Genomic DNA, 16211 nt, shown 5'->3' on the forward strand with positions numbered 1-16211 from the left:
AATTGATAGCACCATTATAGCAAACCTCAGGACTGGTAGCTTAGATGTAGGAAAAACAGACACATTTCTGGGCCTGATTCAAGATATAAAGAAGACAGCCTTTTATACTCACTTTTTTTTTTTCTATAAAAAAGTAAAGGTAAAGATGTTTTTATGCCTCATTTTGTGGTTAGAAGACGATTTTTTTTTTTATGTATTTAAATTCTTACTCATTCAAAGTCATGTGCAACACTGGTAAGGGATTAGGACCAGAAAATTTGACAAGATGTGGTGCAACACCAGAATGTAAATTTAAGAAGAAAAAAAAACAATTTATATAGTCACACTGAGTTTTATTCTCAGCCACAAGAGACAATAGCTACTGCATTTTGGTAGGAGTAAAATATATTTCCATTAAGATCCATGGCTTATGTATAGATTGCATTTAGAGGATATAACTACACAAGCAAATATGGGAACTTACAGGCCCCTATTTTTCTGCCTTGGAACTAAATGCAGATAATCTTAACATGAGCTAAGAATGACTCCATAAAAGAGCTAGCTATGGAAGATGTCTGTCTTCCCCCAAAAGTCATAAACCCAAATGTAATTTGGTGAATAAATTCAATCTTTACCAAACATTCAAGGCCACATCTCTCTCTGAAGTCACCTTGATGACTGTAGCAAAAGGTTCTCCAGGCTTGACTGTCCTCACAGTAAAAAAAAATGTCCTTATGTTTATGTTAACTGTCTCTTGTTCTCTTGCCATGTGAGAGAGCTTGCCACTGTGAAGAGCCTGGCTACATCCTCTCAATAATCTTCTTACAGAAAGACTGCTACTGAGTCCCCCTAAAGCCTTCTTATCTCTAGGCTGAACAAACCCAGCTCTCTCAGTTTCAAAGATAAAAGATGTTACACATGAGAGGTGCCAGGACAGATTACTGCAGTATTCCACCTACCATCAGCTCCATGCTGTATATGACTCCTTAACCACTACCCTCTAAACCTGACCATCCAAGCCTGACTATCCAACCAGTTACCTACCTACCCAGTTGCCTACTCACCCAGACTGTGATGTCCCAGCTCTGACACAAGAATATACGGAAGCATTGCTAACATCAAGGTAGCTGACATTCACTGTCATTGCCTAATCCATAAAACTAGTCATTTTATCACAAAGGCAGTCAGGGCAGTCAGGCATGATTTAACCTTGGTGAATCCATTCCAGCTGTTCCAAATCTCCTCGTTCTTCTCTCAGCTATATTTGTAGCAGGAAGCTCAGTGCAATGCAGATCTGGCAGTGCTGATTGCAGAGCTGTAATAACTAGCTCTCTGCTCAGGATCCTAAACTTTCCCAATTCCTTTCCAAGAAGGCTAGCTCTCTCCTAGCATTTCAAAGAAATTTATCTGACTCATGACTGTTGAGCCTACTGTGTGGATTGCCTTGGGCTGTCTGGGTCCCTTGGTCTCCCTGTATCTCAGTTATTCACCCAACAGCACTTCAAAACACCCCATGAAGATGGATTGATATGTTCAGGACTCTGAGGCTGTCTGTTTGCAGTAGTCGTAGCAATATAAGCAAGGCAGCACTTGTGCATAAGCACTTCTTCCCCCCTTCCCTAATTGTAATCAAAGACAATAGTAAAACATTTAAGTCCATTTCATTTTGAAATCCATCCACTTTCTGTTATGGTTCCTACTCATAGATATTACAATATCTCAAACAACTGGCTCTGCTTACCTTTGAGACAGTGTTTATTTGATGTTTAATTAATCCCTCAGCCTAAGCCCTTGCCCACTCACCATGAGAATATCTGACCTACACACACCAAAGCAGACAAGGTACCTTCCAGACTTTAGTTCTGCATTTGTTTTAAAATTTTAACTATTATTCCATGTGCCCAGATTTTATAAAATAGATTTTTTTTCCCATCGATCAATGTTCAATTTCTTGAAATAATAACAAAAAGAATGAAAAGTCTTCTCAATTACAGAGTAAAAGAGAGTTATTTGAGAAGACAAAGTATGCCATAGCTTTGTAACTACTTTCTGTCTCTATTTTTGGTGTAATATTTGAGAATTCCTAAGACATTATATTATTCAGGAGATGCAAATTAAATCAAAGTTTAAAAGTGTAAATTGGAAAACAGAATCTCAGCTGTAGAGAAGATGAGAGAAAAAGGAAATGCTTCCTTACTGTGCAGGTGACAACATTGGAACAGACTGCCAGAGAGGTGGTGGAGTACCCTTCCTGGGACATATTCAAAAGCCACCTGGACGTGGTCCTGGGTAACCTGCTCTCGGTGGCCCTGCTTGAGCAAAGATGCTGATTTGTGACAAGAGGTTAATTGACATTTTGTTCTCTCACTTAGCACCTAGAGCACGGTCCCCCTCCAGTGACTCTTGCGAGCCATGGCAGATGAGAAGCTTTAATCTAATGTTTAGCTTTTTTGACTCCTCTTACCATGAGCTGTCTCCTAGCACAAGGTAAGCCAGTCAATCACCCACAAAAACAGCTGTTGGGAGGTATCTCTGACCTTGCTCATCTTATCCGTCTTTTCTCTTTTTCCATATTGCAAGCTATGCTCAGTCACAACTTAACCTGCACCAGATCTGGCAGCTGCTGGATGCTCCTATGAACAGATTCAGCTCAGCAGCTGAGCAGAACAAACAAACAAACAAGATAATGTTTCTGCTGGTTTAATGAACTAAACTGGCACATGAGAAGGTGTTACAAGTTCTGGGGCCACTGGAAAGAAGGTGGCAGCATCATGCAGGGAAGGACTGAGCAAGCTCTGGCAGTCAGATCAGATCAAATAGTGATGAAACAGTGACCATGTTGTGCTTTCTCACAATGTACTGGTTAACTTGACTTTGGGAACTTCTCTCCAGGTGACAAACAATGTAGCTTTATGTTTATTTTACTGTAAGCCACAAATGCCCCTCAAAACAAACACCGAGAGGCTTAGAGCAAATCTTGCTTTGTGTATCAAAGCAAATTTTCAGAGTTATTACTCAGAAGCAAACAATAAGAGCATAACCCCAATTTTAGGACTGTACAAAAGCATAGCTGCTGGTATGGAAAAAAGCAAGCAAATTTAAATAATAAAAAACCACACTTTGTTCACCTTTTTTCTTATTGAACTATGACAAAGCATGTCAGATTGTACTGACAGATAATGAAGGTAGATAAAAACAAACCTTTCCCAAAGATCTCACCAGCCTTTCATTCTAAGAATATGGTCTCATAATAGTTTTACACATTCATATGAAAGGAAACAGCTAAAATATATAGTGATAATGCCCTCTTCAAGATTACCAGTCATCATGTTCTAGCACCACTGCACACACGCACCACAACTACAGGGTCTCCGAAAAACCTATCCCTCTCCAGGGGCACAAACGTAAGAACAGCACTTCTTGAGTCGACATGCAAATGGAATTTGAAAGCAGTTTCTTACAGTGCCCCAATTTCAGTTCATCATCAATACTAGGAAAACACAAGAGCATGGAAGACAAATCCCAAGACTGACACTGGTGGATAATCACCAACTGCTATTTCTTGTCCTCTGAGCTGTATAGAGTACTTACAGAAACATCATATTTTTTATCTCTTAAAAATTTCTGCATTTTGGATTAAAAACTAATAATAATGAGACAGGTAGACTGATGAAATGCTTTAAATTCTATTATTATTGTTATTATTTTATTTTATTTTTAAATCCAAGCACATTTACTCAAAGTCTCACGCAAAGTCTGTGGTTGAGCAAATGGTTTGAGACAAGTCCTCCCTCAGACAGGCACACTTAGCTGCACAGCAGCTTTCATTTGGGCCTGATCAGAATTGATCCCTGGCAGTTATAATGATAGAAGTGCTGACTAAGTGGAAACAAGAAATGCTCTCTGATTTCTGAAGTTTTGGATAGAAAATCTTTTCATCTTCACACTCTGATGTAACAGTTTTATTTCTTGCCTTTTTAAAGTAGAGCAGTGAAGGGTTTTACGTTTTCAAAGCCAGAAAAGACCAACCAAGAGAAAATGTATAAATGGTTGATAAAAATGTAATCCAGTATTCTCAGAGGCAGGAGATTTTTTCCATCAGGTATTTAATAAACGAGATTTATTCTTACTGCCACATACATATACAATGATGGTACCAGAAACTGTTTAAGAGCAGAGAGAAGCTTGGGAATGCAAAGCATCCTTTGGCCTTATTCTTCCTGTCTGGCATCACTATAAGCATGAAATGGAGTTTCTTGAGCTCTAAGTTTCTGCCAAGATCTGAAGGGGATTTATAGCCTGCGATCATATTAGAAAAACAACCAGCAACATAAGGAAGAGGGAAATTATGTCCTTTGCATGCGTTAGCTGTTAACTTTATTTACATGATGAATGAAACAGAAGGAATAAATAGACACTGAAGAGAGTAAACATTTATTGAAAAAGAATTGGTATCTATATAATAAGATGTGCTACTTATTCCATTTTGTTGTACTATGAATAAGTAGTTGAACTGATTAGTAATAAAACTAAATCAGACAGTTTGAATCTGCATTTCCCCACAAGAAACAGAACTGGGGAAAAAACAGAACTGTTTATACAAATCAAGCAGACACACTCCTAAAGACCAGACTTTCTACATGTAAAATATCTTCCACAAAAATTGAGAAGTGCACATTGAATATCATGCCGTTCTGCAGGAAAATTACAACAAAATTTACAAGACTATAACAAATCTAGAGGCCATAACACTACTCTACAAACATCTCTTCAAATCAAGCGCTACTGATAATGTTACAGCTTAGACAATGGATCAAAAAGGAGGTGGAGAAAGCAAAAACCTGGAAGAAGAAAGGAGCCAACCCATTAAAAAAAAAAAAAAATCTTACTGTCTTAGTTACTAGAGATTTCCATTCTCTAGCAGAGGAAAGAAAACTAAGAATTCTTTCAGTTCTAATTAACATCAATAAGACAAGCATACTTCAATATTTTTTATATAGCTTATTTCCTAGTTCTCACCAGTTGCTTGTCATATATGTAATTTCTTTTGTCAGAAAAATTCTTTATACAGTGAACACTGAAACACTCTGTTGAGTGTGGGTGATATCTTTCCTACTGAATAAATAGGATAAATAAGATAATACATCTAAGATGTAAGACACCACCTATAGATTTTTTTTTCAGCCAAAACTCTTGGAGGGGAAGGGTCATGGAGTTGACGCCCATCAACCCAGCCAGCTATCATAAAAGATTGCACAGCTTCTCCTTCTGGTGATTTAGGAAATTCTGTTAAGTGGGAGACATTCTGATTTACAACCCCTACTCCAAACATGCTGTTGTGCAAATGTGAAATATAAACAAGTAAAACAGAACAGCAACACATCTAAACTCAGTAACCAAGAAGTTCAAATACCTCTTATTTGGAACTTCTTCAGCTGTTTCCTGTAAATTGTTCATGAACTCTTCACTCCAAGTTTTCCATCAAATCCTCAGTTCAAAATGCTTGCTGTTTGAGATATGTCTACTGACTATGAAAAGTAATTGACAGTTTTGTGAGAACATGTCATTTCTTTCAACACTTGATGTAGAAATTGAAAGTGATTCTAGATGAACTTTAAACTCTATTTCCAATTCTATAGTGATTAGAACAGTTTGGATTTTTTTTTTTTTTTTCTGATGTGTTTTACTACCACTTATAAAAGCTGAAGTCAGAAATGGGTTCCACAGAACCAAAGTCTATTTCTTCCAGGCAACATGAACATGAGTCACTTTTGAGCTCAGACTCTAAGTTCCAGCTCAAGCTAGTGCTGTGAAACACCCAACAAGACACAAAGAATAATCTAGAGCTCAGGACTGCCTTGAAAGTACAACTAAAAGTTCTAGGAGTTCCTAGAGGAAACATTATATAGGCACTCATGGACAGAGTGTTTGTTAAAATTAAATAAAGCAACATCTTAAGATGTTGGCATAGGATAATGTCGATGAGTAGAATTAAAATTTTGAACAGCATGTCTCATTTTTGTCCAGATGGCAACAGGAGTCTTTCTTGTAAGGATCTTTGGATTATGTGAGACTCTTTGAACCACTGCTCTCCTGAACCTTTGTAATCCAACTGGCCCATGGTCCTGCATAACCATCCCAGCATATGCTGGATCCACTACTACAGACCATTGTAACTAAATGCCGAAGACTATGTTCTACATGATCATTTTTTCATCTGCAGGAAGAGCTTCTACTGACCATTTGAAAGCATCTTATCTATTTATAATTTGATCAATTTTGCAGCAGAAGCCTCTAGTGGAGTCGAGTCTGTGGGTGGAAGAACCAGATTGTCCTAGGAGCTTAATCAAAATATTCAAGTACAGAAATTAATCTAGGTACAGTAGAATCTGCCTGGAAGGAGTCTTCAGGTTGTTATGACATTCCCAGCTAGAGATTGTACCAATTAATCAAATAATTTGTTGAGAAGATGAAGTAAGATGATTGACTCAAGAGATAGTAAAGTTGATTCATCTTCTCAAACCTGTCAGTTATCTCAGCTGTGCTCATGGGGAACCCCAGAGTTCTTCAGCTAGCCAAGGAGTTTATGACAGAAGTGTACTGGTTATTCATACAGGCACAGCCTTGGCACTCAGCTTCATAATAACTAAAAGACAAACCTGAGTTTCATACTTAAAACTCACTTAAGTTTCACAGCTGTTAACACAGAAATAAATTCAATTTTCTCACAATTTCTATTCTCTTTTTAAGAGAATAACTGTACTATTTCTATGCCCTAAATGGGTTATACAGATCAAAAATATTTGTAAACCACTTTTGTTATTATTAAAAGTTGAACTCTGATTTAACTCCACAGTTCTGTAAACAACACAAGAATCATATTTCTAATCAAGGATCCCTCATTGCTGTGTATTAAAAAGTGGTCTAAAAAGGGATAGGAGCTAAATGGGGTGGGAGACCAGCTCAGCTTCTCACAGAAATTCTCTGCACTTTGTTTGCGATCAGATATTATGTCTGGTTCTAAAGATTAGCCCTTTTATAATATTTCTTTTCATGCTTACAAGAAAAACTGAGTAAGAGATGAAATTTAAGAAAAATATTAATCACATGGCAGTAGTTGAGCTACTTACACTTGCTGCACCAATCCACATATTTATGAGGCTAGAAATACTTTTTTCAAAGTGTGTATGTACCTGCTACATTGCAAGGTAGATTAAAAATGGATCAGAAACCATCCTCTTTCATAAGCAAGGTTAGAGTAGAGTTATGTCTTAATTCCTTTACATTAAACTTAACTTTGACTGTGCCCCATAACCTGAACATAGTTTGATGAATGACAAGAAATGCCTTTGGGAAGGCTAAGACTGCTCTTGTTCTGATTTTCTGGTGTAATTTTGGCTTGTCATTATAGGCAGTTCAGAAGTAGCTACACGTTCTTTGCCTTGTGCAAAATGCAGTAGTGATGTAGAAAAGTATCTGAGTAGGTGCCACACTTGCCTCCTCTGTATTCTGATATTGATGGCACATGGGGGCGTACATGCCCATACTTTGCCCATGTACTATATTAGGAATAAACACATCTGGCTGGCATTGCCCAAATGTCAAGGGCCTGCATGATCCTAGAGACATACTGTGCCAGAAGTCAGCAATCAGACAATCATGTTTTGTGCAAAACACTCCTTCCTCCAGTTCAGCCATCTGCAAGTTTTTTACAGCTTTATATAACACCCATTGAAACATAAAGCACAGGAAGAGGTGGGACAGCATAAGATCGTGGTTTTACAGACCTTCTGATTCCAGCTGTGGCCCCATGAAGACTGAATACATCTGCATCACAGTGCAGGCAATGTGGCTATGGACCTGCTCCTAGAAACCTGCACCTGTGGCAAGGCAGTCCTGCTTTAAACCTTCCAGTAAATCCAGTCCTCTGTGTTCCAGGTGGCATAATCTGCTTCTGGAGAAAAAGAGGAATGTCTGTATTTCTCAGCCCTAGCTCTTTAAAGTCAGAGCTGCAGGACACAGTATGGGAAGGTCAGTCCCGCTGCTTATGATCCAAGAATGTTTAATCTTTTCTCCAGATGACTGCAGGCTCTCCCTTCTCCCTCCCTCCCTCCCCGCCTCCCTTTCACTAACCTCATTCCCAAACCCCCCAAATCTGAAATAGAATGTAGAATGTTATGTATTTACACTGAGCATGCTCACATGGCTATCTCCCTCAAATATTTAAGATAACGTTAAAAAAAAAAAATCATGCCTTTTAGAAATATTCACAGCACACTGTAAAAAAGCAAAACAACAAAAGGCCAATAACAGTGATAAACTTACAGAGAATCTCCTGTCACATTAATTGATGATTTGCCCAGCAATCCACATGAGTTAGGATATTCCAACTCACCTATTATCATGCCTGAATCATAGTAGTTAAACAAACACTAGTTTAGGTAGGTCTTCATTGCTCCTACTTTACATGCATAAACAAGCATTTGCAGATGGTGATGGGTTTCCCACATATCAGAAGATGGGATAAAATGACATTCACTGCCTTTTCAGTTTGGGTTTCCTATAGTATTCTGCAGTCTTCCTTGAGCAGTACATCAGTAGTCTCATTAAAATGCAGGCAAATTTATTATTAGATCTAACAGACATTTTATTCATGTGTAAATGACAGGATAATAGAACAGTTGTTTGACAGCTTGCTGAGAAAATTGTAGCTTTCATCATCTTAGATGATAAATTTTTCCTAAAATAAAATGAACACCCATGGAAGAAATTAGAGTTAGGGTTTTAGATAAAGAAAAGAGTATCTCAACTATTCTACTTAACTGAATCAATTTCTGTGATCTCACGAGAGTCAAAAATACTTTGGTTCAGAACAAGCCAAATTCAGATATCACTTGCCAAGCTAAATTTTAGAAGTGAGAAAAATACTTGGAGAATTTAAAAGGAAAAATAGTAAACTCACTTACATATCCTGAAAGCTTATTATTTTACTGAAAACAATCAATTTTATACCTTTTTTGTAGTCCCAATGTTTCAGAAATCTCACATACATGATTTCTTTTTTTTTTTGGCAGCTTGATTGCAAAAGACTATTAAGGCCGCTAAGCAACATCTTGTATTTGTTGCAGAATTCTGTCTTTGATCTAAGGAGAAATACTTCTCTTAAAAAAAAAAAAGAAAAAGTTATATAGGCGGCTTTAAATATTTTTAATAGAGAGCATAATAGAGAGCACAAGGAAATGCCAAAACCTCCCAGAGGATTTGAAAAATAAAGTGCTAACTAACACGGAAAGTTCAAGCTTCTCTTTGTGGCAAGAACATTACTGGAAAGTTCTCTTTTCACATGTCAGTCTTGGCATGAAGAATAGAAAACATAAGCATTTTAACAGCTGCCAAAAGCAAGTATGAGGCTCAAGTGATTTGTTCACAGTAAAGAAAAAAAATTAGTTTGACCTTAAGTCATTACATTCCCAAACAAATGCTCATTTTGCATTTAGGTTGAATAAATTATGAAAAGCAATAGTTTCCTCAAGTGCTCTACATCAGCAACAATTCAATCTGCTCAACTTTTCAATTTGTAAAGATGGAGAAAATAAAATGATTTCCCACCTCTAGCTCAGGATCCTTAAAACACCCCAGACTTTACCCTGTTTTAGGGACTTCTGAGTTGCTGTCAGCCAAATGACCACCAACATTTTCCTTGCCCAAGTTTCATTGCAAAATACTACTACCTGTGAAAATGTGAAATTATGACATATCCCATGCTTGTCAGAAATTTAGGACTTTTCTGAGATCTTTTAAGAGATTTCTGTAATCCCCAAACAAAAAAATCTTTCTTCCAAAAGAGAATAAACATTATTTTACAGTTAATGTATTTCATTTTACTATATGTATTTTGGTCCATTTTAATTAAGCAAAAATTATTGATTTGTATGAATATTAATTCTTCAGACCAAAACTTCCAACCAAATTTAGGACCCCTAAATTTATACTTAATGCCTAACCTTCTCCCTGTTTTGATTTTATCTTTGTCTTCATGATTACATTTTTGTTCTGGACATTGCTTAGGACTCATAAGTAAGTTTCTACTCCAGAAATGAGCAGAGCAGGATGTAGGGCATGACAAAATTTTCATTTGTCAGACAAAGTACACCTACAGAAAGATAATCAGAACCTTCAGAAAGTAAAATCACTGCTGCTTTCATTTCAAAACATAAATAGGAGGCAGTTGCTGCTATTGTTAGGAGTGTTTTAATGAGCCTAAATGGTGTTTAGACCGGTTCCGTCTAAATGAGATTAAGTTTCCATCATTATATTCTCCCCAGTTGACATCTGGAAAAGACTTAAATTCTACCAAAAGGCAGAGGTTAGCTGAAACAATGCCTCTGTGACACTTTGCATCTGTTGCTGCATTTCAAAGTTTCATTCCACTTAAGATTTGTAAAGAAGCTGAAATTTTGTGTTCCCACAAAACTAATTTCCAGAAAGCTGACTGAGGAATGATGCAGAACTTTCTTAGTGAGTGACAATGAGTATGTCTTCAATGTTTTTCTAAATCAGGGAAGAAGTTAATAACCCAGAGGTGGGGGAGGAGGGGGGAACAGGGCTAAAGAAAATTATGATACTGAACAAGTAAGACAATTTTGCAAAGAGTAAAGAATATTCCACTCTACATGCTCCCCACTCCTCACACACTGGAATTACTTTTCCTATCTGGGAGAGCAAACACTGCATCTGTCATGCCTAATTTTGTCTTTTCTCCTATTGGCTTTGCTAACCAAGAATGTTACCCATTTCAAACAGCAGATATTTCTTCAACCTGTTAATCATTTCTGACTTGCAGGTGGTCTATTATAGAGTTCAGTATCTTCTAAAGTTTAAAATTCAAATCTATAATGGATGTTTTCTGGCAGACTAAGGGACTCCGAAATACTGCATATATTTGTTTGTTTAAATGAAACATTAAAAGAACAAATACTTGCTTGTCTTCCAAAATCTGTGTTTAGACTGAGAAATTTCAGATTTGAAGACATCTCGGTGGTTCTTAAATCTCATTCCAAGATGTGAGAATATACTTCTTTTCTTTCTGAGAATTGACAACACAATCCAAGCCAGTCCTACAAATAACATTGTTGTGTCACAGATTTAGCTCTGGATAACTGGTCTGTAAACAATAAACAGCCTGGAGGTACAAGATCAAAACTACCCTCCTCCTGCAGTGGTTAGGAGCCTTCACCTTGAACTAGGTTGAGAGCTGTCTGCCTTGCAAGCCAGCTAATAGTATGGAATTGCTATTTGCATCACAGTAACTTTTCAAAACTCTACTGGATTCCGTACAGATAAGTAGAGAAACACAGTCTCCATCCTAAATATCTTTGGAGACTGAACAAACAGCTCTAAACCTAAAGGGGAAAGGCAGAGATGAAGGTTGTGACTGTCCTTAGCTATAGTTTTTATTACACAGCTCATTACAGCTAACTGGGATTCAGCTCAGGTGAGACCTTCATGTGCAGAAGTACCTTCTCCCATTGTCATGGCACACCACTCTTGAACACGCTGCTGTCCCAGTCACACTGTGGTAAACCAAAGTGCAGTTTTAACAGAGGGTTGGAGGTTCGAGCAGCCAAAGGGAGAAGTGCTCAAAAATGCGCCACATATTTTTTTTCAGAAAGTCAAATGACAAAAGATTCTTCACAGTAAATATTATTGCAAGCAGGCTGCTGTTCAAAAAGTCTTTTCAAATCAACAAAACATAGCTCCAAAACTATTTAACTGCAACAGATTATAAACAAGTTTGCTCAACTACAATTTATTTTCTTCAGACAGAAAATGGGCATGGGTTTAAGAGATATATGTACAGACAACTCTGAAATAAAGGTTGCAACCTCTTTGATTTAGCAGTACATAGGAGTATTAAATTAATCCAAATTTCATGCTAAGTTAAGTTATTTTGGGCTCAAAAATAATTTGTTTCTATCATAAGCTATCAGTAAGAGCAGTATTCTGAGGCTAGGGAAGGAAAACAATTTGTATAGCTGCTGTGGCCATTTCCAGGAGAGGATGGGGATATTTAAACAGAAATGGGAATGAAAATGCTTCATCTGTCATGTATGGATATTTAAATAGAAATGGCAACACCACAATTAGGAACTGGAAAACACAGCACTATATATAAGTGCTGGATGAAAATTGCACAAATCCATATCAGTTCTGGGAGGAAGCTTCCTGATGTGATACAGTTCCTCAGGATAGGGCAGATTACATCTCTTCTTGTTGATGCTCTTCTCTCTTTCTCTCCACTAGGAGAACAAGATATGGGTTTTGTGTGCAGGATCTCAAAATTATTATCTGAATTATCATGCTAAATTAACTTGGGGCTGACATTTTGATGTCTTCTGTTAGGATCCATTGATTTAGTAGCAGACTTGCCTCTCATAAGAGGAATAAATACTAGCATTCATGTAGACAAAAAATAAACTTATACTCACTGGTATATGCTGGTAGGCACCAGCCTATGCCTTTGTATAAGAAAACGTAATAGTAGACAACTGAATAGAAATTCTTCTGAACTACTCCTTCAGGGTCGAATGATATGGACTGCAAGAGATCCATGAATAATGTGGCCCCCAGGCTGAAGAGACTTCTGCAGTTTCCTGCTACACTGCAGGTCTATCAGTTCATAATAAAGAGGGAGAACAGCTACATTAGTACTTTCAGAACTTCCTTGTCTTGTCCTACTAAAAACGAGGCTAACCCACTGCATGGAGAAAACCATGCTTCAGAGAAAAGGTAACACTTCAGTTAGAAGTAACTTGGCTGAATTAAAGTTTTAGAAGCAGGTACTCTTGACAGAGGAAGATTTTCATGCTTTCTAACTCACTACAGGAGTTTTATCACTTCAGAAAAAGCGGTCTTCTGGAGAAGTTTCTTCCTCATCCTCAACTCTGGAAGACTGACAGTGATATGGCATGGATACCACTACTTGCCTTAAATATTCTAGGCTGGGTATCTCTTTCCATCTGGGTGCTATGGATCCAGAGATCCTCCCTACAAGTCTAAGATCACGAAAGACATTACTAGACAAATATCTAAAAGCAGTTTGTAAGCATATAATGCTAATTTTGGACAGAACTATTAAAGACAATTGGGAAGGGGAAAGTAGGGTAACTGGTTAGAAAATCAAGCCTTGTTATAGATTAGGAACTGGTTAAAAAACAGAGAAAAGAAAATAATTTTGTTATGGGAAAATACTGCCAAAAAACATAGCTGCGAATAGATATTCAGATCAACATTGGTCTACTTCAGTTCTCTGAAGTAAACAGAGGAGAGACATGAGGCAGAGAAAAAAAATACCATACTGATGACACAGGTCACAGTAAGGTTATAAAGAAGGCCAAAATAAACTGGGGCAATGAAATATTAAAACAGGAGAACAAAATGTTAAGTGAAAAAAACAACCCACATACCGTTAATTTCTGATCAACATTTCACATTTCAGTGAAAAGACTTATGCATTATCACTCCAGCTCACTAAGAGGTGCTTGTTTAAACAGTCAAAAACAGGCTTCATTAAGAAGGGAAAAGAAAACTGAAAATGCAATGTCTTTACATCAAATCATAATATTGAACACTATTCAAAAACTATATTTGGCTTATTATTTCACATCCAAGAAAATCAACAAAATAAGGTCTAAGAAAGAGAGGTCTTGGGACAGCTGACAGGTCCAGAATTCCTGTTTGAATGTTTGTGGTGGTTTTACTCAGGTGGGCAGCCAAGCTCCACCACAATTGCTCTCTCACTCCCCCTCCTCAAAGAGGAACAGGGAGAAAATACTATGAAAAGGGCTCAAGGTTTGAGATAAGGACAGCGAGATCGCGCAGTAATTATTGTGACGGGCAAAACAGACTCAGCATAGGGAGATAGTGAGATTTATTGCTAATTACTAACAAACTAGAGAAGTGAGAAACAAAGGAAAGAAACCAAAAGCACCTTCCCCCCCATCCACCCTCTTCTACCTCCACCCCCTGAGCGGCGCAAGGGAATGGGGGAATGGGGGTTATGGTCAGTCTATAGCGCTTCTTCGCCGCCGCTCCTTCTCGGTCACTCTCGTCCCCTGTGCTGTGGGGACCCTCCCACGGGATGCAGTCCTTGCTGAACTGATCCGGCGTGGGCTGCCCACAGGCAGCAGCTCTTCAAGAAGTGCTCCAGATATGGGTCCGTACCACGGGGTCCATCCCTCAGGAGCGAACTGCTCCAACCTGGATCCCCCACGGGCAGCAGCCCCTGCCATGTCACCTGCTGCTGCGTGGTCTCCTCTCCACGGGCTACAGGTCCGGCCCGGAATCTGCTCCAGCAGGGGTCTTCCACAGGCCGCAGTCTCCGTCGGTGCAGGTCCACCTGCTCCACCGTGGTCTCCTCCACGGGCTGCAGCATGGAACCCTACTCCTCCGTGGTACTCCATGGGCTGCAGGGGGTCTGCCTGCTTCACCATGGTCCTCACCACAGGCCGCAGGGGACTTCTGCTCCGGCGCCTGGAGCACCTCTCCCCCTCCTTCTTCACTGACCTTGGTGCCTGCAAGGCTGTTCCTCACTCCTCTCACTCTCCCAGCTGCTGTGTGGCGCAGCGTTTTTTTTTTTTTTCCCCTGTCTTAAATATGCTCTCACAGAGGTAAAAAACAACATCGCTTATTGGCTCAGCTCTGGTCAGCAGTGGGGCCCTTACCTAACATGGGGCAGCTTCTAGATTCTTCTCACAGAAGCCACCCCTATGGCCCCCTGCTACCAAAGCCTTGCCACGTAAACCCACTACAATGTTGTAACTCACAAGAAACCTGTTTTCACACTATGTTTTCAAATAAAAACATTCATTAGCTTTCTAGACTGTTTTTCCAAGTTAGGATCTTCTATACTCAGCAGGAAGGCAACAAACAATGAAACCGATCTCAAGGCTGCAAGGTGAAACAAGGAAAAACAATGTCTGTCTGAGCTGTACAAATGTATGCTTATCCATAAAAGAACAAGTTCAATTTCTTTAGCAATCTCTGCAGCCATTTTCATCATTTTTATGCACATAAATTTATGTTTATAGAAGGAAAATTTTTCAAAGAAGCTAAGCATTTGAGGGGAAAAAAAATTTCAACAAGAAGAGAAGCAAACATTTAAAATTCAGAAACATGAAAATGAATTCAGAAATACATATTCAAATAATTTTGCCCATTTCAAGAAGGCATTAACTTAAGACAAAACTAGGCAATCCCAAACAAACAAATAAAAATCCTTTATCCGGTATCTGGACGCTTGGTGAATATTTTAGTTCTGAGATTCTTCCCTATATAAATTTTACCATCAGTTACTTTCCTTATTCCATGAGGAAAAAAAAAATGCTCCAGGAAAGTCACTTTACTCAGTCAACAGTAATGTCTGGGGAGAAAGAAAAAAATAATAAATCAGAAAATAAACCCACAGTCATAATGACAAAAAAACACCCAGCCCTTTTGCTATACTGGTTTGCTCAAAACATCCTTTGCAGTTCTTTGTTTCCATCCTAATAGGATGAACACAGTCAAGTAGCTCAGTAGTGCTTAGTATATCACACACACATTCATTTCTGTCTTCAAATACACCAACTTCATCTTTGACAGGCACCCCAGATATAACAGGCTAAAATAGTGTACAGAAATAATCTTCTGTTTGATGTTGTTTAACTCAGTGGTAGGATATTTGATTACTCATTGTGCTGAGAGTAGGAGGGGAAGAACAACTTTGTAAACAGGTGTATTCACTTAGGAGATGACCACTTGGTCTCAACAGTGTAATTCTGGGAGATGCACAGATTCATGCATCCTTCATCAAGGCATGGAATAAAGTCCATGGTCAGTGACCAAATCTCACAGTTGCAAGGTGAATAAAACTTGCTTACCTCTTATCTCCTCTGGCTTCTGTTTAGTATCATTCCCCTTTTATGAAATTGTTGTTTCACTTCTTAAAAAACAGTTTTCTTTAACCCTAAACATGAGTTTCTTATTTTGAAAAGGGGGGAAAAAATCCCTAGATCAGTAACAATTTTTTTGTCTTTTCCTCTGATTAATGGCTTAGCAGAGTTCTTTCCTTACCCTTTCTAGTTTCCATTGTGATCCTTTGTGATTTCCATTTCTGTATTCAAACATGTCTTGTTAACTCATTTAATTTCTGAGTGAGAGCATAAACAGTTCCCCTTTTTCCTGGATAAAAT

The 16211-nt window shown here is 38.3% G+C and overlaps 1 long non-coding RNA gene across 2 annotated transcripts in view; it reads right to left on the reverse strand.

Annotated features, from left to right (window-relative positions):
- Window positions 1-16211, reverse strand: part of LOC125185074 (uncharacterized) — an 84767-nt gene that overhangs the window by 40788 nt on the left and 27768 nt on the right. Inside the window, exon 1 of one of the 2 annotated variants that reach the window (XR_010830949.1) lies at window positions 7767-12595. The exons of the other annotated variant lie outside the window; for it this stretch is intronic. This is a non-coding gene — a long non-coding RNA (uncharacterized lncRNA). Of the gene's footprint in view, window positions 1-7766; window positions 12596-16211 lie in introns of those variants that run through there. 2 annotated transcript variants of the gene reach the window in all.

Source organism: Anser cygnoides, chromosome 4 (assembly GCF_040182565.1).
Source record: "Anser cygnoides isolate HZ-2024a breed goose chromosome 4, Taihu_goose_T2T_genome, whole genome shotgun sequence".
Classification (NCBI taxonomy): Eukaryota; Metazoa; Chordata; class Aves; order Anseriformes; family Anatidae; genus Anser; species Anser cygnoides.